An 18,513-nucleotide genomic window follows, 5' to 3' on the forward strand; every position below is an offset into this window, starting at 1 on the left:
ACTGCAGGAGGGGACGTGGGGTTCCTGAAGGATGAGACTCGGGAAGGCAGCATGGATTTACGAGGCTGAGCGTGAGGCCTGTCCCTCTGTCTTGGGGATGTGCTGTTCCCTGCAAGATGCAAGAACAGAAATTCCCAAATGAACCATGAAATGTTTGGGAAATTGCATTAGGAAGTGGCTCTGACAGCCCCCGGTCTGCTTTAATCAATCCTTTTTTTTCTTCCCCGTTTCCCAGGGCTGGCCTGGCCCTGGTGCAGATGGTCAGTCCTGGGGGAGTCTGGAGTGGCAGAGCTGAGGGGGCAACTGAGGCTGGAGAGTGGAAGAAGCTCTTTTTTTGTTGGCAAAGATTCCTGCCTGGTGCTTGGTGAAGGTCTCAGGAAGATTCCTGCTGGAATTGCAGGCTCAGGGGTTGTCACCTGGGCAGGCTGGACAGGGACAAGGTGGTGCTGTGGCCCCTGGTGCTGAGATATCCGAGACACAAACAGAATTTTTTAGGTTGGAAAAGACCTCTAAGATCATCCTGGGATGAAAGGGAGCTGCAGGGAGCTTTGTGCCTCTGTTTCCTGCTTTGTATCTGGATCATGCTGCTGCTTTCCTGGAATGCCTCTGGTTTTGTTTACAGCTTTCCTGAGAGCTCTGTCAGCCTTGTCTCCAAACAGGGAGGATCTGTGACATCCTCCTCTCCATCCTGGCGCTGGGATTTCTCCCCTCAGCATCCAGGGAAATATCCCAGGCGAGCCTGACCTCCCTCTGGCAGTGTGAGGATGCTCAGAGCTTCTCCCCCAGCTTTGCTCCACCCTGCACAGCACAGCCTGGAGAGGGACTCTGCACAAGCTGAGGGGTCCCAAGTGTCTTTTCCACTGCCCCATGACCAGGACAAGACAGGTCTGGTGGCTTCAGCCCACTCCAGTGAAGGGAAATGGGTTTGGGCAGCCCCAGAATGAGCAGGGTGCTGGTGGGTGGGATGGATGGAGGATTTTGCAGGCAGGAGCAGGTCCCACAGTGACCTGGGAAGCTGCTCCCTGCAGGTGTGAACTCCTCTCCCAGCCTCCTGCCGAAAACTCCTGCTTCATTCACAGCCTCAATGTGCTCATCAGCTCGTTTGGGTGAGCTCTCAAAGCCTCCTCACATCTGATATTTGAAGGATCCTGCGTGTGAGGCACCTGCTTAACTCCAGGCAGTGTAAGAAGCACCAATCCATTTGATAATTAAATGTTTGCTGCCACCTAATTGTCCCTTTCACTCGGAGCGCAAAGCCTGTCTCCTGGCACTCTCCCCGGAGTGCTGAGCTTCAAAGGGAGCTCGAGAAGAGTTTCTTTTCTTAAAGCACAGGATAGATTTAAGATGGAGCCATCTCAAAAACTGTCAGGAACCAGATAAGAAAACCGGGAGAACAGCAAACCCAGCGGGCTAATTATAAACAGGCAAATATAGCAGAAAAGCAGATTGCAGCAGGCTGATAAAGTGACAACAGCAACGACACTGCCAGAGCTGGCGCTTACCTACGAACCCCCGGGCCCTGCTGAGCCTGGGCTCAGCTCTAAGCACCGCTTTGCTCTGCAGATCTGCAAATCTGCCCCTCGGAGCTGGCAGGACAGCCCAGATCTTCATCCAGGGATCAGCTGCACTCCTCAGCTTGGCTCCAGCCTAAACCAGAGGAGCCCTGGCCTCGGGAATGTTTCCAACCACCTGTGTGCCTCGAGCTGGCTTTTCCCTGGATTTGAGGGGTATTTCCCTGCTGTGAGCAGTCCCTCTGGGCTGGCTGGGACCTGCTGCTGCTGCTGCTCAGGAGGAATTCCAGGGGGGGAAAATGAGCTCACTCTGCCTGGTGGGTTTGTGCCTCTGCCTGCCCGTGCTGAGCAGACACAATCCCCACTCCTGGCGAGGGGAGTGGGCTTTGCTGGGCTATAAATACAAACACAGGAGCTGGGGATGGCTCTGGAAGCACGAGCCGGGGGGGTGGCTGTGTGCAGGCAGCTCTATTTTCAGCTGCTCCCACCCAGGAAGGTTCTCTAGTACTTTCAGTTGAACTTTCGGGGTTTTCTATTTTCTCTTTTAGTTTTTCAGGTTGTCTCAGGGAAACGTGCAAGTAAGAGGAGTGGGATTTGGGAAACTCATCCCAGCGGGGCATGGAGGGTGAATGAGGCTTGGCTGTGGGGTCAGTGGGGTGTCTGTAGGGCTGAGATTCCACAGAGAGGATGGCAGCACTCACCAATCCCAGGATGTGTCGCTCCAGAAGGACCTGGAGCTGTTGGAATGAGAGGAGGAGGACACAGAGTGGATGCCAGGGCTGGAGCCCCTCTGCTCTGGGAGAGCTGGAGGTGTTCACCTGGGGAAAGGAAAGTTCCAGAGAGACCTTAGAGCCCCTTCCAGTGCCTGAAGGAACTGAGAGCTGGAGAGGGACTTTGGACCAGAGAAGAGGTGACAGGACAAGGGTGAATAGCTTCAAACTGAAAAAGAGGAAATTTGGGTTGGATATTGGGAGGAAACCAGGGAATGGTCCCTTCTCTGTGCCTGGAAATTGTTTGAGAGGTGGATTCATGGCACGGCTGAAAACGGGCTGAAAACTGTTCAAATGCTGCAGCACCGAGCATGACACAGCCCCTGTGCCAAGGAATATCTGACATTCCCGAATTTACTGGTGGAGATGGAAGCACAAAGCTGTAAAAACCAGTTTAGGTCGGGGACTGGTGTCTGGGACCCAAAACTTGAGCATCATCTGCATCACATCCCTTAAAAAGCCCGAATTTGGGAGGATCTGCTGGGAACGGATCCAAACATTTTGGTTGCAGCAAGCCCTTGAGAGCAACAGAAAATTATTCCGACTGAAGATTTCCACAGCAAACAGCAAAACATCCCCAAATGGAGACCTCGTGCTCTCCCGATCTGCTTTCCCTTCCCTCCAGAGGAGCGATTTGCTGCCCTCTCCTGCTCGAAGGCAGCCGGGAAAGGGCTGGAAATGAGGTTTCAGGTGTCTGGGGGAGTCGGAAACCCGGCAGTGAAATGTTTGAGGGCAGCCCAGGTGAGCTCAGGGCGTTTTTACCTTTGCCTCGATGAATTCCCCGTGGAGGCATCTCCGGGCTGGGCTGGGTTGGCATCCTCATCCTCCCTGGAGCTGCAGCCTGGCAGTGCCACCGTGCCAGGGACACACCGAGGCACCTCTGGGGGGACAAATTCCCCATCCCTGCCCGGCCTGATAAAGCTGTTGCTGCCCTGCCGCGCTCTGAGCGAGGCTGAAGCATCTCATTGATTGGAGAGAAGGCCAGATAAGGGTTTTATCTGGGATGTCTCAGTCTGGGAAGAGAAATTGAAGCGTGTTTTTGTCTGGACATCCCAGGCTGGGCTGCAGGGGCTGCCTGCCAGGATCCTCCAGCAGCCTGTGCTCTTATCATCCCTGCCTCGCTATCGTGTCCCTGGGCTGACAATCTCCTCCAGCCCAAAAAGGAGAAGAAATCAATGGCTTATCAGCTCCAAGCTGCCACATCAAACCTCTCTTCAAGGGACTTCCCATTGCTTTGGCAGCTCTGGGGGTAAGGGACGCTGCTCTGAGGCATCCCAAGGATATTCGACTGTGGAGGGCTGGGCTGGGAGGGTGGTGCTCTCCAAAATGTCTGGGGGAAAAACAGATCCTGCTGCACCTGGGGCATCTGGACTCTGAGAAACTCCTGGGAAAGGTGGACAAATGCAGGAAAACGACCCAAATCACTGCCCTCAGGCACTGGGGACCTGCAGAGCCAGCAGGTATCGAGGATGGTGTGGCTTGGTCACAGGTCCAAACCAAGCCATAGGGTTTTAGAGTGATTCCCAAATCCATGTTTGGCTTTCTGTGGGTGCTGCAGGGTGGGAAGATGGCAGAAGTCGCTCCCATCGTGGACAAATTCCAGCTGGTGCCAGAGCAGAGCCCATGATGGCAGCACCTCTGAGACAACACCTTTAAGAAAGGAGAAAATCCTGCTCTGGAAGAGAGGAGTGGGAATACCTGCTCTGCAGGTGGCAGCCCCAGAGCTGCTGCAAACTCACCTGGGGCTTGGGTTTGCCACCCAGCGAGGTGAGGGGGGAATTGCTGAGAGCAGCCCCGGGGGTTAAAGGAGTCGCTGGTGTTGTCATTGTGCCTTTGGGATCCTCGGGCAGGAACCACCTCCTGTGAAATGGTCCCTGCTCCTTCCAGATCCGGGTGTGTCTGACCTCCACATCTTCCCAGCCTCCAAATCAACCCTTTCTGCCCGTGAGAACCGCTCCCTGCACTGCCATGGGCTGTCACAGTGTCCTCTGAAGCCACTTGTATCCTAATTGCTCCGAACAATTGCTAATTTGTCCATTATCCCGGGGTTTATCCACTCCCTGGTGGCTGGTTTGACACGCTGAGCTCGGCTCTGGCTGTTCCCACTCCTGGCTCCCTGGCACTCGGCTGCAGCTGATGGAATCTGTGAGGAACAGCGAGGATTTGCAGCTGGCCTCTCCCTGGGACCTCCTCTGCTCTGCTCCCCACCTGACTGATGCCATCCGTGGATCTCCACGCCAGAATTCCTCCTAGAAACATTCCCAGTCCTCTCTGGAGCGACGTGGGTTTGTTTGGAATCTTTATTCATGTCTGTGAGAGAGAATTCCCATCAGGAAAACCCATGCCCATCATTTATGATAAAGCTCTGCAGTCCCTGCCTGGCAGCCTGGCTCTGCATCATCCACTGACAGCTCTTCACCTGGTAAGGAATTCATTCCCTCGGAGATGGAGCTGCAATCAACCCCCTCAAGCCTGAAACCTCTGGGTCAGCTTCAGCTGCCTGAGTCCTTTGGTGTTTTTACAGGAGTTCACTGATTCCACGATGCTTTGGGATCTCTCACAACCTCCCAGCTCCCTCAGACCTTCCCTGGTTCCAGCGTGGATTGAGCCCAGGGGGATTAGGGTGGAGAGGATGTGGCAAGAAAAGGCTATTTCTGTCTTGGCTCAGCTCTGCGCTCTGCTGAGTGCCTGATATCAGCTGTTCTGTTGTCGTGGGTGTGCAGGGAACAGGCCCCACAAGTGTTAATCGAGGTGGGTTATTATCTTTAATGAGAGCAGAGCCTGTTGTGTGCTCCAGGCAGGGACTGTGCACAGTGAGAGTCCCTTCCAGAGCTGGGGATGGACTCGTGGAGCCCTGTCCTTCCTCATCTGCTCCCCTCACGTCCTGTGGAGTGATTTGCACAGTGGGGAATGCAGGAATCCCAAATCCTGAATTCACAGGGCTCCCCAGCACATCCAAACCAAACCCTGGGCACATCCAAGCTCCCAGGAGGCCAAAAAAGCCTCTTCAGCCTTTGTCACAACGGGAAATGCTGGGTGGGCCTGAGCTTGGGGAGGTGCCTGTCCTGGAGATTCTGCATCCCAGCAGCCCTGGCACAGCACCAGTCCCATCCTGGGAGGGATTGGGGTGTTCCCTCTGCCCTGGATGCCTCGGTGCCCCTGCCAGGACAGCTCAGGCAGGGCACAGATGGGATCTGCTGTGCTTTGTGCTCTCCCTCGCAGCTGCTCCCGCGATTCCCGAGCCTTTGGAAGCGGCAGAAGGACTCGGCTCTGCCTCGCTGCCGTCACCCAGGGCTTGGCAAAGGTTCTCAGCCGTGCGCTGCCGGGGCCAGACGTGAGGCTGGGCTGTCCCTGAGGATGGAGCAGCCTGGGAAGAGCTGCCAGGATGATTCCAAGGTATTTGTACTGACAGGACTGTGTGTGGAAACAGCCAGGCCCTGGAGCTCCAGGACAACCAACCCCAGCTCTGCCGGCACCAGGGAGGATGAGAAATGAGGCACAGAGAGAATCAGGTCAAGGAAACCAGGAAAAAATAATTAGAGAGGATTGGAAGGGAACCGGAAGTAAAAAGCCATGAAGTTGCCTCATTTCAAAGACTGGATAATTCATGGAGTCTCAGAGACAGGAAGGGCTGGAGAGCTTTGGTTTGCAGGATCAGCCTCAGGATCCTCAGGAGTGAGGGCACTGCTGGTCAAACACCAAACATCTCACCTGCAATCCCACCTGCCCTCATCAGGTGGTGAAAATCAGCCCTGAGGGGCAAAACTACACCAGAATAAAGGCCTGAACGTGGAGAAACCTCTCTGTCTGCTGGCCCTGGGCCATTGGAGGTGTAGAGAGCAGCGTGTCAGGAGGTGACAGGGAAGGGAAGGCAGCCAGGGCAGCCTGGAGAGCAGATGTGGAAGCTGAGGACACAGATTTGGATGCTGGCAAGGATCTGCACCTTTGCCTTGGGCTGAAGCTGCAATCAGAGGATGCTGAGCACGGAACAGCCCCACTGGGAGCAGGGTTTGGGTTTGTCTGTCTCAGTCAGGCACTGTCCTGACCCTGGGGACACTCCTGGGGTGTTCTGTGGGCTGAAACTGCACCTGCAAATGGAGATGTGGGAGCCCAGGTGTCCCCAGGCCCAGGAGATGTGAAATGTTGTGTCCTCCTGGCATCCTGCAGGTGCTGCCACCTGCAAATGGAGATGTGTGAGCCCAGGTGTCCCCAGGCCCAGGAGATGTGACATGTTGTGTCCTCCTGGCATCCTGCAGGTGCTGCCTGTCGCTGAGGTGGTTCCCCACGCTCCAGAGCAGATCAGGGGTGATGGGAGCACGCTCTGGAGACACAGCTCCGTGGGGAATGGGCTCCTGCAGGAGCACAGGAGCAGCAGTGCCCACACCTGAGCCCAGGGACAGGAGTTCCTGGAGCAGGAGCTGAGTGGGCTGAGGGCCATCCCCGAGGATGTTCCATCCTGTCCCATTTCTGAGCTGGCAGCAGCTCCCAGTTGTGCCCTGTGTGTGCTCCTGGCCGGGTGCTACAGCTCCACAATCCAGGCACTGCATCCATGCCCCGAGAGCCGTGAGATCCCAGGGTTTGCAGCCAGTCCCTGCTCTCCTGAGCTGCTCTGGGCTTTCCCTGACAGCCTCCCTGGCCCTTTGTTTCTGTTTTTGTCTGAGCTTTCCTATGCGAATGTTTGAGCTTGTTTATCTGTTTCAGCTGAAAAACTCCACAAGCTCCAGCAAAATGCTAATAAGAAGCATTAGCTGCAGTTAATTGAACTGCTTCTGTGATCCTCATAATTATCTCCTGGTACAGCACCTACCCTGAGAACAGCAGGATGGATGCCAGAGATAATCAGATAGAAGATCTGGGAAAAACATTTAATTTTCTTATCCAAATTAAGATTTTTTTCTTGGATTGATTACCTCACTAAATATTTGCTGTTGAGAGCAAAGCAGGCTGGTTCTGCTGGGGACTGCAAAGGGAATGATGGGTGCTCAATTATTTACAGCCTTGCTTGGCTGGCTGAGTGTGCGCCAGGAATGCAAAGGGAGCTGTCGCCGGGAATCTCGCCGGAGATTTTTCACCAGGAGTAAAACTCAGGCAACGACGAGGGAGAACGTTCTCCCGACTCAAAAACGCTGAAACCTGCCCAGTGATAAATTGAGCTGTCAGCCAGGCTTGATGATCACATCCAGAGCACCCCAAACTCCCTGAGTTTGCAGAGCAGGAGCAAATATTGGCTTGGCGCAGAGCTCCGTGGTCAGCAGGTGAGAGCGCTTGTGCTGCCTTCAGAAATCTCATTATTAAATGCACCAACTTTGTCCCAGCCTGGATTGTATTCGCTTTATTGGCTGATCCCTGCGTGGGTTTGATGTCCCACTCACACTCCCCCAGTCCTCCACGGATCTCTGGAACTCAAAGGCAGCTCAGGACCATTAAAACCAGATTTACAAATTGTCACCACAATCCAGGAGTGCGGTCCAGGGAAAACAACAGGTCTGCAAGGGAGGCAAAATTCGTGGATTCTTCAAAACAGGAGAAGGGAATTTGGCAGCAGTGGCTATTAATAGGCTCTGAAATATGGGTTGCTGTTTAGGAAGCTCAAATACCAATGAAAAGCTGTGCAGCCATGGAGAACTGGCAGTGCTGAGAGTTTTATGCACACACACATACACAAACATATATATATACACACATAGATACATATTTATTGAAAAAAGGAAAGAAATCCTTGCAGTGGCATTGCAGATCTCACTGGCTGCAGATGCTCAAACTGTCATTAAAGATCTGGAAAAGCTTAAACAGGTTGAAGTGGATTAGACAGGTTGATTTGATAGAATCAAAGAATCCCAGAGTGGTTTGGGTGGGAAGGGACTTAAAAGCCCATCCAGTGTCACCCCTGCCATGGCAGGGACACCTTCCACTGTCCCAGGGACACCTTTCACTGTCCCAGGCTGCTCCAAGCCCTGTCCAGCCTGGCCTTGGGCACTGCCAGGGATCCAGGGGCAGCCACAGCTGCTCTGGGCACCCTGTGCCAGGCCCTCAGCACCTTCTGAGTGAAGAATTTCTTCCTAATATCCAATCTAAACCTCCTCTTTGTCAGTCTGAATCCACTCCCCCTCGTCCTGTCAGTGAATTTAGGAGAAGCAGGGTAACAAAAATCACATTCCAAGCACAACAGGAGCTGTACGAGCCCTAAGCTGGGGGGGCTGTGGGGAGATCCTTCCTCTTCCCACAGAATTTGGGGCTGGCAAAGCCTGTCCAGAGCTGCTGCTCAGGACAATTTCCCTGAGGATTTGGGCTCTTTGGTGGTGTCTGGCTGCACTGGCCCGTGTCAGTCCCAGCTGTGGAGCCAAAGCTGGATCTGGATGTGCTGCTGAGACCCTGTCAGCAGAGCCCCATCCCTGCTCCTGCCTCATGTTTATTCATTCCATTAAGGTGTTTCTATTCCTCCAATTTCAGCATTAACCAGGCAAGATGACAAAAAGCACCTGCAAATATTAAGCACGTAATTATGACAAGGATATGATTTGAGTTCAGCTTCCCTTGCTGCTGGTGAGTCTGAGAAAGTCTGTGCTGGACCTTCAGCTTCTTTTAGGCCTTGTTTGAGGTTGCTGGAGGTTTTCTGTGTGTTTATTTGTATTTTGGGGGTTTTTATCCTGCTCAGCTGGAGGGAGGAGCAGTGGGAGCCTGGCAGGGCTGGCGGTGCTGGTGGCCTCTCTGCCTGTGCTGATTATTGTGGCTCTGTGTGAGTTTGTGGAGCTCAGCCTCTCCACTAAACCCACATCATTCTCCCATTCCCCCTGGATGCTCACGCTGGAATTTGGGAATCTGAGGGATTCCAAAGGATCAGGTGGCTCTGTGTCCTCCAAGCCTTTGGGAAATCGGTGTTTCTTGTGGATGAGCTTTGCTCGGTCCCTGGGCCAGTCTGCACTGGGAAATCCCTAAACTGCCCCCAAAAAGGGTTCAGAGATCATTTCTGTGACCTCCCTCACTGCAGGGCTCAGCTCTGTGAGCAGGATTCATCTTTTTCTGTGCTGAAATCCATTCCTGGGCTCCTTCAGCTGCCTGGTCCAGGTCTCTGGCTGAGGAGCAGAGCCTCTTCCTTGAGATCCTGAATCTCCCAGGATGTTCCCTTCAAAGTTCCAGCCCCAGAGCCTGCTCAGTCCCTGCCTTTAACATGCCCCACTTCGAGCAGGTCAGAGGGGACTCTCCAACAATATTTTGGACCAACAACTTCATTTTGGCTGAAAGAACAGCCCAGTGAGGTCCTGGGTAAACTGGCCCCATGGGCCTTGTGATAACCAGATTTTATTTTCCCAAACTTTCCTCTGTTTGGCTTGGCCCAAACCTTTCATTTCCTGCTCAGCCACGAGCTCTGCCTGGTTGGGATGAGAGCCACAGAGCAACAGTGGCACAGAGTGGGTGAGAACAACCAGAGCACGGCACCAGGGCAGCCTGGAGAGGAAATAAATCCTTGTGGAAATCCACTAAAGACTCTTGATGGTCAGGGCATCCCTGGCACTGGTGGAAACCCAGCCCTGAACGGGATTTTGGGTTGTAGATCTTCAAAGACTCTTCCAACAGAGCTCAGGTGAAGCTGGAAAGGGAAAGGGGAGGTAAAAGAGCAGTTCTGAGCCTCTTCTGGCACAGAATGAGGGCTGTCCCAGGGAGAGGGGACACCCAGCACCCACCCAGGGGACACCCAGCACCCACCCAGGGGACACCCAGCACCCACCCAGGTTCTTGGCTCAATTGTCCACCCATGAATCCCGTCAGGCTCTGGTCCTACAAATCTCCATGAGAGATTTTGGAGACCTGGGAGCAGCTCCTTCTTTCTCCTGAAGCTGATTCCCTCCAAAGTCACTCCATTGCCATCCCTGGGATCGCTCCTTCCCTGCAGGAGAAGGAGACTCTGTGGAAGCAGGGCTGTGTGTGCTGAAAGGGAAACCTGGAGTTAATCACCTTCATTAACGAACCCACACCCGGCTGCAAATTGTTCCCACTCAGAAATTAGAAATTCATTTTGCATGGGAGAGGTGCGGTACAACTGAAATGTTTGTTTTGTGTGAGTCCAGAGTCACAGGAATTCGTGAAACTTCCGTGCTTTTGACGTTCTTTGAAGTGTTTTTATGGATGTGACTGACCTGGGGGTGCTGACAAAAAACACTCTGGCCTCAGGAGCATGCCTGAGGATTTCTTTTTTGTTAAAAAAAAACCTCCAGAATTCTTCATCATCATCATCATCATCATCACCATCATCATCATCATCACCATCATCGTCATTATCATCATCACCATCATCATCATCACCATCATCATCATCATCATCATCATCGTCACCATCATCACCACCATCATCACCATCATCACCATCACCATCATCATCACCATCATCATCACCGTCACCATCACCATCATCACCATCATCAATCACCATCATCATCATCATCACCATCATCACCATCACCATCATCATCACCATCATCATCACCATCATCATCATCACCATCATCATCACCATCATCATCATCACCATCATCATCACCATCATCATCATCACCATCACCATCATCAATCACCATCATCATCACCATCAATCACCATCACCATCATCATCACCATCATCACCATCATCATCACCATCACCTGGTGTCAGCAGAAACTGGAATTTATTGGACACTGGGAAGGAATTGCTGCTCCCTGTGAGGGTCTGGGTGGATCCCAGTGATCCCCAGCAGATCCCACAGGGATCCCCAAAGGTCCCCCAGATCCCAGGAGATCCAAATGGATGCCAGCAGATCCCAGCGGATCAAAGCCCAGCTCAGAGTGTCCCAAGTGGGTCCCAGGGAGTTTCAGCAGATCCCAGTGGATCCCAGCATGTCCCAGTGGATCCCAGTGAGTCCTGGGATATCCCGGGAGATCCCAGTAGATTCCAGGGGATCCCAGTGTGTTCCAGTGGATCCTGACAGATCCCAGTGAGTCCTGGAGAATCCTAGAGGATTCCAGTAGATCCCAGAGGGTCCCAGCGAGTTCCAGCAGATCCCAGTGGTCCCTGTGTGTCCCAATGGGTCCCAGTGGGTCCCAAAAAAGTCCCTGCATCTCCCAGTGGATCCCAGCAGATCCTAGTGGGTTCTAGCAGAGCCCAGTGTGCCCCAGTGGATCCCAGCAGTTTCCCATGGGTCCCAGAGGACCTCAGTGTGTCCCAGCAGACCCCAGGATCTCCCAACGGATCCCAGCAGATCCTAGTGGCTCCCAGAGGATCCCAGTGGCTCCCAGAGGATCCCAGCAGATCCCAATGCATCTCAGAGGATCCTAGTGGGTCCCCATGGCTCCGAGAGAATCCAAGCATCCCTCATAGGAACCCAGAGGAACCCAGAGGATCCCAGTGGCTCCCAGAGGATCCCAGCGGATCCCAGAGTATCCCAGCAGATCCCCATGGCTCCCAGCAGATCCCAGGATCCCCCTGAGGATCCCAGCGGGTCCTAATGGCTCCCAGCAGATCCCAGTGGCTCCCAGAGGATCCCAGCGGGTCCCAGTGGCTCCCAGCAGATCCCCGCGGGTCCCAGAGGATCCCAGCAGATCCCAGCAGGTTCCAGCGGATCCCAGCATCCCCCAGAGGATCCCAGTGGCTCCCAGAGGATCCCAGCGGGTCCCCGTGGCTCCCAGAGGATCCCAGCAGATCCCAGCAGGTTCCAGCGGATCCCAGAATCCCCCGAGGATCCCAGCGGGTCCCCACGACTCCCAGAGGATCCCAGCATCCCCCCGAGGATCCCAGTGGATCCCCGCGGGTCCCAGAGGATCCCAGCAGATCCCAGCATCCCCCAGAGGATCCAAGCATCCCCCAGAGGATCCCAGCGGATCCCCGCGGGTCCCAGAGGATCCCAGCAGATCCCAGCATCCCCCCGAGGATCCCTGCGGCTCCCAGAGGATCCCAGCGGCTCCCAGAAGATCCCAGCAGATCCCAGGAGATCCCAGCGGGTCCCCGCGGCTCCGGGCGTGGCTCGGCCGGGGAAGGGGCCGCGCTCCCCGGGCCTTTGTCCGGGCCCGGCCCCACGGAAACCCGGCCGGGCCCGGCGGAAAGGGCAGGACGGGAGCACAAAGGAGCGGGGGCGGGACGGGGCACGGCCCGGCCTGGGGAGCTGCGGGCCCCTCGAGATCCGGGAAACAGCGGGGAATAAACACCGGGAAAACCGGGGAACAACGGGAACAAACACCGGGAAACAACGGGAGCACCGGGGAGCAACGGGAACAAACAACGGGAACTCCGGGAAACACCGGGAACAAACACTGGGGAGCACCGGGAACAGCGGGAACAAACAACGGGGAACAAACACCGGGGGACAAACACCGGGGAGCACCGGGAACACCGGGGGACAAACACCGGGGAACAACGGGGACAAACACCGGGGAGCACCGGGGAACAACGGGGATAAACACCGGGGAGCACCGGGAACACCAGGAACAGGCAACGGGGAGCACCGGGATTCCCGGGAAATCCCGGGGAACAAACACCGGGAATCCCAGGGAACAAACACCGGGAAGGAAGGAGAACAAACACCGGGAATCCCAGGGAACAAACACCGGGAATCCCATGGAACAAACACCGGGAAGAAAGGAGAACAAACACCGGGAATCCCAGGGAACAAACACCGGGAATCCCATGGAACAAACACCGGGAATCCCATGGAACAAACACCGGGAATCCCAGGGAACAAACACCGGGAATCCCAGGGAACAAACACCGGGAATCCCATGGAACAAACACCGGGAATCCCAGGGAACAAACACCGGGAATCCCGGGGAACAAACACCGGGAATCCCAGGGAACAAACACCGGGAATCCCGGGGAACAAACACCGGGAATCCCATGGAACAAACACCGGGAATCCCATGGAACAAACACCGGGAATCCCATGGAACAAACACCGGGAAGGAAGGAGAACAAACACCGGGAATCCCATGGAACAAACACCGGGAATCCCATGGAACAAACACCGGGAATCCCATGGAACAAACACCGGGAATTCCATGGAACAAACACCGGGAATCCCATGGAACAAACACCGGGAATCCCATGGAACAAACACCGGGAATCCCGGGGAACAAACACCGGGGATCCCATGGAACAAACACCGGGAATCCCGGCGAACAAACACCGGGAATCCCATGGAACAAGCACCGGGAATCCCGGGGAACAGACACCGGGAAGGCTTCGGCAGAGAGCAGCGAGCCCTCGGGGTGAGGCGCGGCCTGCGCGGGACAAGGCCCGGGGGGAAGCGAAAATCCCCTGGAGTGAGGGGAATTTTTCCAGGAAAACTGGAGAGAGCTGGAATAGCGAGGGCAGGAGGTGGCAGGGATGGAAGGATTTTATTCCCTGCGCCTAAAAGGGCTCCGAGAGCCCAGGAGAGGGACTTTGGGAAGGGGAGCGGAGTGCGGGACAAAGCTTTGATCTGAAGGGGGGGAGGTTCAGGTGGGATTTGGGGAAGAAATTCCTCCCTGGGAATAACCTGGAACAGATTATTCCATGGCTGTCACATCCCTGGAAGTGTCCAGGGCAACTTGGAGTAACCTGGGGTAGTGGAAAGCATCCCTTGGGTCATCCTGGATCCCTTCCCACCCCAACCATCCCTGTGATCATCCCTGTGATCATCCCTGTGATCATCCCTGTGATCATCCCTGTGATCAGTGGCCGTGTATAATTTTAGTTAATAAGTTAATTTATAAGTTTAGTTAATATTGAATTTGTGGCTGAGCTCCAACCTTCTCCCCAGCTACATCAGCCTCTCTCCACTCCTTTTATTCCTGATGCTTTTTGCTTCAACCTGGGATGTAAAATCATCCCCTCTGGGGATTGATGTCCAGCAAAACACAATCAAATCATTTGTATGCGGCACTTTAGTTGCTTTTCAAAAGTCCACACGCTGTATTTTAACTAAAAGCTTTGATAAGTAGTAAAAAAGTGGAAAAACAGCCACTTATTCTGCAAATTTGGCACAGCCACCGATGCCAGCCCATGGCACTGATGGCAAAACCTCCCAAAATTGTGGCTGTGCCTCATGTGATCATTTCAGGGGAGCAAAACGCAGGAGTTCCTGATAAGTGATTTTTAGATGAGCCCAGTCCTATAAAATAAGCAAGCCTCAGACACTGGAAAGTTTGAAAATAAGTGTGATATGATGGTCAAACAAAGAGCAAGACACCTGGCTTGTGGGTGCTGCTAAAAATGGCTTGCAAAGGAAGAAAAAAAGGATTACAAATTTAGGAAAAAAATAAGAATATACCTGTTGTAAGGATTTGGGGAGGAGCCTGCACCATCACAGGTGTGTTAGTGGATTTTTGGCCTCGAGCCACACAGCTTTACCCTCGTGGCTCTGGCTCTTGGTGGCTCTTGGAGAAGGTTTTATTGGGGAATTTGGTGGTTGTACCGATAAAACCTTGTGGCTGTATTTATAGCTGGACTGTAAAACCTTTCTCTGGATAGCACAAAGCAGTCTCAGCTCTGGTAGGGATTTTCTGTTGCTGTTTCTTTCGGTGTGCAAAGGATTTCAGGATCTCTGAGCACCGGTGATGCTGCCCTGGAGCAGCTTTAGGTGAGGTGGATCTGAAGGCTCCATCAGTCATCAAATTGCTCAGAGTTTTGTCTTCCCAAAGGCCTTTCCCAGCTGTTTATTAGGTGGTAAATTCTCTGGGTTCACTCTGGGCCACTGCATCCTTGCTCGTGGCTCATGTTCTTGCTGTCTGGGAAATGATTTGTGGCCAGGGGTGAGCTGGGGGACAGTTGGCAGCTTTTTCACTCCTGGCACATTTCTGTGTGCTGGGGGCACAGAATGGGATGCACTGGCCTCCCCCAGCACCAAAACCAACCTGGTGGTGCCTGTTCCGCTCTCCCTCCAGGCTCTGCTTCCCAAATTTGGCACATCTCGAAGGAGCAGAGGGACAGTTGGGACCTCAGGGGAGACTGACGGGGTTATTGAAGGTACAGAAACACCTGGCAGGTGCCCCCAGAGCTGTGTCTTGGGATGAGGATGAGGCTCTGGTGCTCTCCTGGCGGTGCTGCTGCTCCTCTGGCACAGCCCTGCAGCCCCTGGTTCACCCCACACTTTCCCCTGACAGAAATGTGGCATTTTCATCAAACTCCTGGTTCTTTCTGGTGCAATTAGCACCAAAGGGGAGCTCCAGGCAGGAGGAACGAGGCTTCCTTCAAACCTCTGATTCCAGGGATGTGCCTGCCCATAAAGCCACAGTCATTCTTCTGAGAGTTTTGTGCTATTTAATTAATCATCTCCAGATTTTCTGCTTGCTGGTGCCTTCAAAGCAGGCACTTTTGAGGTGCAGCCTCCCAAAATCATATTGAAAGCTGGTGTCTTCATCCCCCAGGAGGAGCACACAGTCACAGCCTGTGGGAGATTTTTCTCATCCTTTAGAGCTTTATACCTTTGTCTAAGATTTTTTCTGTGACTTTTTTAAGCACAGCCTTTGGTCACCCTGCAGATGGGTGTTGTAGACTTTGAGTTTTCTCCAGGTCCCAGTGTGATCACAGTTGGTTCACAGAGGGATTTATTTCAAGGATTATCAATTTACTGGGTTATCTTTTGCAGCAGGAAGGGTTTTGCTGATAGAAGTTCAACCTCTGCCTTCTTTCCCACCGTTCCAAGTTGGATTTTACTTGTCAAGACAACCATAAAGCTTTCCACGAGTGAAAGGAAAACCAAATCCTTTGGGTTTGCATTAGGAGTGCTGAGCTTGGCAGTGCTGTGCCTCTTCTCTTCAGCACCACACAACTCCACAGCTCATTTTGGGCAGAAGTCAGGTCTTTTCCAGCCCAGGAGGGAGGCAGGGATTTGGCCCAGGACTGATTCTCTGGGATTTTAGCCACGAGCACAGAGGTGGCCCAGCCTGAGGCAGGAGGGACAGCGCTGAGGAAAGCAGGGGTGCAGCAGGAGCTTGTCCTGTGCTGGTGGAACACACGTGGTGTGATCTTCATCATCTAAACCCGTGTGTTTGAGAGGGTTTATCCTCAGTTCTGAGGTTCTGACCCTGGTTCCACTGGGGGTGAATCTCCTCTTGTTTTATTCCTGCTCTGGGCTGTTCTCCACCCACATGAGCTGCCTGAGGTTGGACCTTCAGGTCACACTGACCTTGAGGCAAAAACTCCCTGTGTCAGGGAATTCCTCTTCTTGGATTGCACTTAAGATCTCCCCTTTCACGGGAATTGATGGCGTGTTTGGGAGTGAACAGCAGCCTGAAATTTGTGGGATTCCAAATGCGCCCATTCCCAGCCAGGACTCCGTGACAGAGTTGGATCAATTGTTAATAGGTCAGTGGTTGTAAATGGACCTTTCCTGTTGTTTTGACATCGTCTCCATTTTTTTTCCCCAACAGAAGAGGCACAATGTTTCTTCATTAAACCCCTGATTGACAGCTTGCTGAAAGGAAACCCACAGTAGCTGCTTTTCCTTTCTTTTCTCTGCTCAAACCTCAGGTTCTCGGCGCTTTTTTCACCCCGACAAGCAGAGCTCCCCTCACCATTGTCAGTGCTCTCAGCTAAATCCTCTTTCATCTTTATCCCTTGGCTTCTGCAGCGAGGAGGATGCCGTGATGCCGATGCTGAGGGAGATGCAGCGATGAACTCTGCTCCAGGATTTAGCTCTGCCCGCAGCCGAGCGCCAGGGATGCTGCAGAAAGGTTGCCAGAGAGGCGGATACCAGCCTGCATCCAGCTTTTTGCTGCATCCCCGCTGCCAGGCGAGATCTGGATCATCCCTGGGATTATTCCTGCCGTGTCCCTGCGCAGGGAGGGGATGCTGGAGGTGCTGCTGTGCCGGGGAGGTGTCGGTGGGTGCCGGACCCTGCGGCGCTGTGGATTTTTCAGTTCTGGAGCCGACGCTCCCCTCACGGTGAGGTCTCTGTGGCGCAATGGACGAGCGCGCTGGACTTCTAATCCAGAGGTTCCGGGTTCGAGTCCCGGCAGAGATGATCTCCAGGCAGGTGTCTCTTTTATTTTAGTGCCATTTCCCCTCCCAGGTCCCCATCTATTACATTTATAACGCCCCCGAGGGTTTGCATGGGGAGGGAATGAATTTTCCCGGCAAGGCTGATGGATGTGACATCCCTGTGCTCCCTTCTGCAGGCATTTCTCCTCCATCATCTCCCCCTTCCCTCATTCCCTTTGGTATCTCCTCCAAGCAGGTGTTTTAACCCCACTTCTGCCCCATTTTTGATACCTTCCTCCTAAGGGAAGCTCTGTGCTCTCCAGTAGGGCTCAGAACCTTCTGGTGGCGTTTCCTGTCACAAATGAAGTCACTTTTCTCATGTGTGGCCAAAGAAGTGTAGATCTCTGATCTAAGTGTCCACCTTGGTGAATTTGGGTAGCTCAGTGCTCCCCACCTGGATCTTTGTACTCTGAAATGGTTTTAAACTGCCAGAGGGCAGGGTTAGATGGGATATTGGGAAGAAATTGTTCCTTGTGAGGGTGGGGAGGCTCTGTCATAGATTATTCCATGGATGCCCCATCCCTGGAAGTGTCCAAGGCCAGGCTGGACGGGGCTTGGAGCAGCCTGGGATAGGGGAAGGTGACCCTGCCATGGCAGGGGTGGGACAGGACAAGTTTTAAGGTCCCTCCCAACCCAAACCATTCCATGACTCCGTGCTCTCTGCACACCTGCCAATCCCAGGGTGCTCTCCCATTAACTGCATTTCTGCTCTCCAGTGGAAAACCAGTCCATCTCCAGCACTAGCCTTGGCTTATTTTTCTTCTTGTGGTGTCTGTGCAAATGCTGGAGCTCAGCCTGTTTGGAAAACCAGGCCCTGCTGGTGCTGGAAGTTCTGCCCCCGTGTTCATCATGGCAAAATTGTCATTTCCATCACATCCAGGGGGAAAGGGCCAGAAGATTATGGAGAAAAAGAGAAAATATGTGGGCAGCAAGTGGGACACACCCAAAGGAAAGTTTGGTAGGAATGAGGGGAGAAAGGGCAGATTGTGCAGAGATCACTTCTGCCTTCAGCAAATGGAGAATGAAATATCTTCATTTGCATTTTGGGATGGGCAGCAATAAAACTGCGATTCCAGCTTGGCTCCTCTGGGAAGGGTTGGAGCTCCTCTTCCCTAAAGATGAGTGTGGAAGGGCTCAGGAGCAGGTCCTTGGTGTTCTGCTGAGAACCCCAGAGTGCCACAGGTTCAGGGACACGCTGTGCCAGGGCAGGAGACCCCTGTGACCCCCCAAATTCAGGCACCAGAGTTGT

At 53.6% G+C, this 18,513-nt stretch overlaps 1 non-coding gene across 1 annotated transcript; it reads left to right on the forward strand.

The window, feature by feature from the left end:
• Positions 1-17,173: 17,173 nt before the first annotated feature.
• On the forward strand, positions 17,174-17,247 carry TRNAR-UCU (transfer RNA arginine (anticodon UCU)). Its single transcript has one exon. It is a non-coding gene; the product is annotated as a tRNA-Arg (tRNA).
• The last annotated feature ends 1,266 nt before the right edge of the window (positions 17,248-18,513 follow it).

This window comes from Poecile atricapillus, chromosome 33 (genome assembly GCF_030490865.1).
Source record: "Poecile atricapillus isolate bPoeAtr1 chromosome 33, bPoeAtr1.hap1, whole genome shotgun sequence".
NCBI classification, from domain to species: domain Eukaryota; kingdom Metazoa; phylum Chordata; class Aves; order Passeriformes; family Paridae; genus Poecile; species Poecile atricapillus.